Source organism: Rhinolophus sinicus, linkage group LG04 (genome assembly GCF_036562045.2).
Source record: "Rhinolophus sinicus isolate RSC01 linkage group LG04, ASM3656204v1, whole genome shotgun sequence".
NCBI lineage: Eukaryota > Metazoa > Chordata > Mammalia > Chiroptera > Rhinolophidae > Rhinolophus > Rhinolophus sinicus.
The window spans coordinates 156448414-156455412 of record NC_133754.1 but is presented as its reverse complement, the minus strand read 5'-3'; positions in this window follow the sequence as shown (position 1 = coordinate 156455412).

The following is a 6999-nucleotide window of genomic DNA, read 5'->3' as shown; positions in this document are numbered from 1 at the left end:
TGTCTGCCATGTCTTCCAGCGTTCAAGACAAAATTCTAAATTTTACCTAGGCCCTGCATGTTTCCAGCTGATATTCTATCACTCTATTCTATACCTCTATAGCCAGCCTCACCAGGCCATTCACCTTTCCCAGAACTTGTTCTGCATTGTCCTGTCTACACCTTTGCCCATGCTAGAGTCTCTACCAGGAATGCCCTCCTACTCCTTCCTAACCCAGAGAAATCGCCATCTTTTCACTTCCTGCTTCCATAGTTTCTCCTGTCTGAGTTCTTAGCTCCTGCCCCATCCCCTCTGGCATAATTCTCTTTTACCACACACTTAAAGAATTTACCCTGGGGAGATGTTAGTCAAAGGGTACAAACTTTCAATTATAAGATGAATAACTGAAATCTAGGGATTTAATGTACAACATTACATAACTATAGTTAATAATACTGTAGTGTATACTGGAAAGTTGCTATTAGAATGGAGTTATATTAGTCTCACCATAACAACTACAACAAAATGGTAATTAGTTGAGATGAAAAATTTATTAACTAACCTTATTGTGGTAAACATTTAGCAATACATGTGTATCAAACCATCACACTGTACACTTTAAATTCATACAATATTATATGTCATTTATATCTCAATAAAGCTGAAGAAAAAAAAGAATTGACATGTCTGTTTCTCTGCTAGATTACTCTCTCCCATTGCTTAATATAGTCTCAAGCATTTATTTAGTAGGCAATAATTGTTTATCAAAGGGGCAGCCTAGGGAGGGGAAAGCTTAACAGCTAATCTCTCTGGACCTCAGATCCTCCTCTTTAAAATAAGGATAATGTTTCCTTGCCTGCCGGGAAGCTGAAGATGAGCTCATAAGTCATTTCCCAGACCCATGACCTACTTCACAATTTTCCCTACAGCAGAGCCGGGTAAGAGAAATGTTGAGAAACATTGTGGTAAAAGGCACAACACCTTCCACCAAAAGGCATTTGATCTTACTTTAAGAAGCCAACAGGTGTAGCCATTCTGTCTCTGCAACAGGCCATTGTGAACTATCTTTGGCCCAGCACAGGCCCAAGCTGCTGGGAGATTAGTGTTTGGCTGGGGGAATGTCAGGGAAGGCCTGGGCTAATAGGTTGTTAAGCCCCCTCTTTCCAATCTCCCCAGAGTGCTGAGGGAGGGGCACTTACCTCCTCAGGCAGGGTGGGAACTATACTCATCCCCATCAGAGCAGCTTTCTCCTGGTAAGCTCAACAGAAAAGTTGTGCTTAAGTTTGCTTAGTAATTTAAGATTGACGTGCAAGTGAGTGCTCCGTGAAAATATTCTTTCTTTAGTGACCATGGCTGGCCCACCCTTGAGTTGGCAGAACTGGAGCCATATCAGCAGAAGATCTGAGGGAGTGGCTTGCTCATTTAAAATATCCACCCCTCCACCTGTCATCCCACCATTAGAGCTTAATTCCTCAGGGTCTCTAAGGAGGCTTTGCTGCTTCTAGAGACCCTATTGACATTCCAGTTCCTCCTGAAAGAGCATTTTTAGCAGGGATTAGTAACAGGAACAAATAAATTCCTTAGCCTACCATTCAAGACATTATACATTCAGATGCTACCTCTATAATTTTATCTTCCATTGCATTGATCCCTAAAGAACTCTCCCTTCAGCTAAACTAGTCTTTGAGACTACATTGCATTTATTTCCTTTCTGCCTGTGGTTCACACAATTTCCCCTGCCTGGAATTCCTGTCTGCCTGGAATATCTGGCCACTCACATCCCCCTAGTCTGTCTGTCTTCCATTTCTCAGTAGACATTTATAACTTACTATAGTACAGCACCCTGTCAGGGATTTTTCTTTTTTTAATTGTTCACAACACCCAGAACAGAGCTGGACACAAAGCAGGCACACAATAAACCCGAGGTCAAACTTGACTACTATTCCTTCCATCTCTAGAATCTGCTAAGTTCTACTTTGGATGTGCAGATGGGCACATATTGGTTTCTACATCTCCCTTGTAAGCAAATGCAGAAGTGCAAAACAAAATTTTACAAGATAACTATTGAAAACATCACTCTTCATTTTAAAAATATTTGAGTATGCTAACTATGAGGTAGATTCTGTGCTAGAAATACAGACATGAAAAGACATTGTCCCTGTCTCAAGAAGTTTACAGTCCAGTACTGAGAGGCAAGGAAAAACACTGATGATAGTGGAGAAAATAAAGCACTATGTTTGGAGTTAGGAAGACTTGGGATTGGGGGACGTGGACTCTGAAACTTGGTAGAATTGTGATTTTGAATGAACTCTTTTTAAGGGGTGATAATGATGATAAAAAAATAATAAAGAATTGCTGTGGGAAAGTAATTCTTTTTGTCTGATAAAATGTTTATAGACTGTATATGATTTACTTTTAATCTATATACTATTAATAAAGGTTAATTTTTGTGGGAGAAAGTAATTTTTATAAAATATCTTGCATTGGGTCTATACTTTACACGTGCTCTACAAATATTAGTTGTCTTTCCCTTCTTTGTAAATATTAAGAATTTACTGAGTCCCTTCTCTGACTTTCATGAGGGATAGATCATGAAGGAGTTTAGAACAAGTACAAGATGTGATTTTTCTGCTAATTTATAGTCTGTTTGAATAGCAAGACCCACACATTTGAAGAGTTAATAACACTATGAGACTGGGAGGGTTAGTGAGGGCTGGGATTCCCTGGAAAGGTGGGCCTGGAGAGAAGGTGAAATTGTGTTGTGGCAAGATAGGTGTTGGGGGGATGGTGAGGGTACAAGGTCATGAAGATCTTGGTTGGGATGCAGGAGTGGAGGGGCTCCAAGGCGTAGCAGAGAGAAATAAAATGGGACAGGTACAACGAACCAAATTATGGAGGGCTTGGAGAGAAGTAGGCAGTTATTTGATATTTGTTTTCAAAGTACAGTGTTGATTTTTGAACAGAGGAGTGACATTTTAAAAAATATAATTTCTCTATGCATTTAAAATGCTCTCACTGTATAAAAGACAGATATGCAATCATCTTTTAAGGAAATATTTATGTGTTAAATGAGGTCTTTGACCTTGAGGACCACTGAAGTTTGGGTACAAGGTGGTGGTGGGGTCCTATTCTTTATCAGACAGTAATGGTCCTAGGTGTTTCTACCTCCCAAACTATGGAGTTACCAGAATGAAAACAATCTCTTCTAAGGAGAAAGAGTGCAATTCTTTGCCAGCTCCTATTCTTCATGTTTAATAGAACTCTAACATCCCATCTATATTAATTTTCTAGGACTGCTCTTAGATGGGACCACAAACTGGGTGACTTACTTAAACAACAGAAATCTCTTTTGTCACATTCTGGAGGATAGAGATCCAAGATCAAGGTGGTGGCAGGACTGCTTTTTTTTCTGAGGCCTCTCTCCTTCACTTGTAGATGGCCATCTTCTCCCTTTGTCTTCACATGAAGGTCTTTCCTTTGCATCCTTTGGTGTCCTGACATCAGTTATATTAGATTACTGCCCACCCCACTGACCTCATTTAACCTTAGTTACCTCTTCAAGTACCCTATCTCCAGATACAGTCACCTTCTGTAGTACTGAGGGTTAGGGCTTCAGCGTATGAATTTGAGGGGAACACAATACCATCAGTTCATAATACTATCCCAGAAATTTGGTCTTCCTTGATGTTATATTCATATATCTTGGGTTCCTTCTTAAAGCATAAAGCTTTCAATATCCCAGCTCTAAATATTTTGTTTAAACATAAAAAAAAGGCAGCCCTGAGTATTAAAGGCAATTTGAAAATACAGGAATGAAAATGCTACCTATAATCCTATTATCTAAACATGGCCCATGTTAATATTTTTTGATGTATTTTTATAAACTTTCTTTCCTATAGGGTTTTTTTAAAAAACTTTTATTTATTTTAAGTGTATTTTTCCAGGACCCATCAGCTCCAAGTCAAGTAGTTGTTTCCATCTAGTTGTGGAGGGTGCAGCTCACAGTGGCCCATGTGGGGATTGAACTGGCAACCTTGTTGGTAAGGGCACTGCACTCTAACCAACTGAGCTAACCTACCACCCCTCCTATAGTGTTTTTACATAGTTCTATCCACTCAGCGATTTGGTTTTAGCTTTTTATATCTAACAGTATAAAGCAAGTGTTTTCCCATGTCCTGGCATGCTTTTTGTAAATGTTATTTATAAAGACTGCATAACATAGGATCTAGTAAGAATGTCATAATGTACTTAACCATTCCTCTATAGTTAGATATGTAAGATGCTTCCATTTTTTTGCTTTTATAAATAAAGCTGTGAGAAATGTTTTCTGCATAACAAATTTTCCATATTTAAAATTATTTCCTTAGGGCAAAGTATCAGAATTGCTTTGAATGAAAGGGGTTTATTATATTATGACATTTTGTTTTCCAAAAGGTTTATGCCAATTTATATTCATATTAGCCAAATAAGAGAGTGCCTCCTTTACTAAACACTGATTAGCACTGGGTAACATCATTATTTTTACTGTCTATTAATTTGATAGGCAAAATGCATAACATTGCTGTAACTTTTGTTTAAAAAATTATGAGTGAGGCAAAACATGTTTCCCTGTTTGTTGATTAGCTATATTCCCTCTTTCAGGAATTGTTGGTATGCTTTGTCTATTTATCTAGTAATTTCAGTGAAATTTCAGAACATCACAGAATATCACAGAAATTGCAGTTCTTGTCAAAAAGGATAAAAACAAAACCCAAAACTCAACACTGTAATTCAATCTTGCAGATAATTCTCTGATGTAGTTATCATCATCCCCATTTGGCAGATGAGAAAACTAAGCAGGATGAGATTAAGTACCTTGCCTAAGGTCACACACTTAGATTCTTCTAGAACAAGGATGGGCAAACTTTTGTGTAAAAGGCTAGAATGTAAATATTTTACGCATTCTGGGCCACGTGACTTCTTTTGCAAATATTCAACTCTGCTATTGTAGTGTGAAAGCAGTCATAGATAATACGTAAATGTATAAGCATGGCTGAGGTCCAATAGAACTTAATAGATACTAAAAGTTGAATTTCATATGTTTTATGTGTCATGAAATATCGTTGTTTTGATTTTTCTTTTAGTCCTTTAAAAATGTAAGAATCAGTCTTAGCTAGTGCGTTGTATTAAAACAGTAGGTGGGCTAGATTTAGCCCACGAGTTGAATGGTAGTTTGCTGACCCTTGCTCTAGAATCTAGGCCTTCCTGGATTCCTCTAGAACCCAAGTCTTAACCACTGACTACCATTGTACAAGTACTGGTGTAGCCAAATAAAGTTCTTCCTGGTAATAATAGTTACTTATAGTTCTTAGAGTAAAACTGTTTTTTGAGGATTTTAATATGCAGTATCTTGCATGAACCCTACAATGCCTTATAAAGTATGCAGAATTTAGCTCCTTTATATAGATGAAGAAACAAGCTTAGAAAGGGCAAGTTATTAATTAGTAGAGTTAGGAGGGAACTGGACTTTTATAGAAATGAGGCACAATAGTTTTACTAGGGAGTCTTTTTGGCTATTCTGCACAGGTCTCACACAGTGGCAGTATCATTCATTGTCTGTTTACTGATTCCAAAGGTCAGCATACCCACAGCTCTGCTGGCTTTGGGCATAAACGTGTCAGAAACTGATGGTATATTCCAAATTGTCATTGTCAAAATTGTTACTGTACTAATTTTTAGCGAAGCAAAATAACATATGGTCCTCCGGTCAACAACACTTCACACCTCTGGAGAAAAATCTTCATGAGAAGCCAAATTCTAATTAGAAAGTGATTGGTTATATGTAACATAAGTTGGGGGATCTTGGGGGATCTTTATGCCTAATGGGTATGGAGCAACCATCTCTATCTGCTAAAGATGGAGATCTGCTAAATGGACCAAAATGTTCCATGTGCTGGTCAGACTATCTTTTTCCTGGCACATTTTTGGTAAGGTTCACTTCTTTTTAAAATTCTATACCCACCATTCCCTTTCAGTTATCACATTCTTCAGGCAGGGCATAATGCATTTGATTATCATCATTTATTTAACTGCATAGATTAGACTTGAATTGTGATTAGCTTTATCTAGGTTGTGAAAATTCTGTTTTGGAGTTTATACATCTTAATTCTATCCTCCTAAATCTCAGCCACCTATTCTTTCTGATTCTTTCTGAGATGGGCCTCATCTAAGAATGATTGATTTTACCCACCTACTTACCTGTGTCCAGGCTTAAAAAACCAGGCTTGTGAGAATTTCTCCAGTGTATTTTCCATCACATTATGCTCTCACTTTAGTCCAGCCAAGAAGACTTAAGCAAATAAAAACTGGTGGAAGGGATGGTGATGTTCTTTATTGTCAGGATGAAAAATCAGTTTCAGAGTCACTATCTCAGAGTCAGGCTGAGTGGAAAAGGGTGTTAGTGATATCCCGTAGGAGAAATTATTGTCAGATGATTCTATTGCATCCAAGTGGTAATACCTACAGTGAGTTTTTAGGACTTTAATGCCCTTATTTTTTTCTCTGATTCTAAGTCCTAGGTAGGACTTCTCCCTTGATAAACAATAATTTAATGAAAGCACCCAGCACAGTATGCCTAGCACAGAAAGATAGATGTTTCTAAATATAGTAACAGATGAAAAATGGAGGTCTGGATTGGTAACATAGCTTTCACAAGGTCACAGAGCTAACACATGGTCTCTGGTCTCTCTTTTCTTAATCTTTATTTAAAGCACCAGTACCGTCCCCGTGTAAAAAATTAAACCATAATAGATTATAGTCCCTTTTTACTAGCACCCTCAACCATAAACCATCTTTTCCTAAGAAATGGCTACTACTGTTATCAGGTTTGTATATATCCTTTTAGAATTGTTTTCTAGTGCTCTTTCCATTAAGTTTTGCCTCTCAGGGGTACTTTTATCTTTTACTCGCCCACACTTTTCTATAAAGCAGGAATACAAAACGGGGAAGACTATACTGAGCGGACACAATCCTAGCTCGTCA